Source organism: Gavialis gangeticus, unplaced genomic scaffold (assembly GCF_001723915.1).
Source record: "Gavialis gangeticus isolate Ggan-Ray unplaced genomic scaffold, GavGan_comp1, whole genome shotgun sequence".
NCBI classification, from domain to species: Eukaryota; Metazoa; Chordata; order Crocodylia; family Gavialidae; genus Gavialis; species Gavialis gangeticus.
This window is the reverse complement of record NW_017729002.1, coordinates 16144851-16145847: the sequence shown is the minus strand read 5'-3', so window position 1 is coordinate 16145847 and position 997 is coordinate 16144851. Positions and strand designations below refer to the sequence as shown.

At 51.3% G+C, this 997-nt stretch overlaps 1 protein-coding gene across 1 annotated transcript in view; it reads right to left on the bottom strand.

Moving 5' to 3' along the window:
* The window catches only part of NAA60 (N(alpha)-acetyltransferase 60, NatF catalytic subunit), a 49762-nt gene extending 48922 nt beyond the window's left edge, over nt 1-840 (bottom strand). The window contains exon 1 of the mRNA XM_019507521.1: nt 527-840. The gene's annotated coding sequence lies outside the window, so the exon portion shown is untranslated. The remainder of the gene's footprint in view (nt 1-526) is intronic.
* Between the last annotated feature and the right edge of the window lie 157 nt (nt 841-997).

Genomic DNA, 997 nt, shown 5'->3' with positions numbered 1-997 from the left:
CTGTCCACCACTGAACCAGTTCTGTGGATCTTGATCAACAAGGAGGCCCAGGCAACCTTCTCTTTGCCATACAGCTCTAATCATTCCTTGGTTTTTTTGAAGACAGTCAAGCACAGTAAAGAAAGTAGAAGTAAATTCAATGAGTGAGCTAGACCAGTGATGCTCAACCTGGGTGCCAGGAAATCCTTTGAAGTGTGCTCCAGGGTGCCACACAATATGAACACTGTTAGGTGCACAAACCCTGACAATTGACAAAACAAACCCAGAGATTTCAAATAGGAATCTGTAGTGTCAAAAGTTCTGTTACGTTCCAAGTTCTCTGAAATAGAGAAACTACTTTATTACAGCATTTTCCTTGTGTACAGCATGCATCTTTTTATTCTCCCCCACCCCCTCCAACAGTGACTGGAAACCGCAGTGAACATTATATGCACGAAACACAGTAAGAGTAATTTCTGTCTTACATGGCAAAAGCAAAATAGAAGCCTGCAAGCAAGTCATGGGAAGTAGACAGGGCCATCCCTACCTGCTGTTGCTCAGTCACTTATCACAAGAAGAGATTGTGCTTCCCCATCCTACCTTCCACAAGCCAGGTGCGTGCTCTATTCCAGGTATGTTGTGCACAAGAACGTGGTGTTTTCCATAGTCAAAAAGCAAGTGAAAGCCAAGACCTGGCACTTGCCAAGGCCCACTAGGACTCCACGAGGTGAGAACCAGAGGCAGATGCCAGCACCACAAGTACCAAGTTATCCTTGACACGTCTCCCGCTCACTCCTACTGCCGTGTGCCAATGAGGACAGGCCACAGGAGATTGCGGGGCACCGCTGCCGACGCCTCAGCGACCGAACCCGGGTAAGAAGTGACGCCTGCTGCAACCCCTCGGTTCTGTCACTCCCGAGCTCCAGCCACCGAAACACGGCCCCCGTCAGTGCCCCCGTCCTGCACCGACCCCGCGCCCAGCAGCGGGGCACAGCCGGGCCAGGCCGCCCGCACTCGG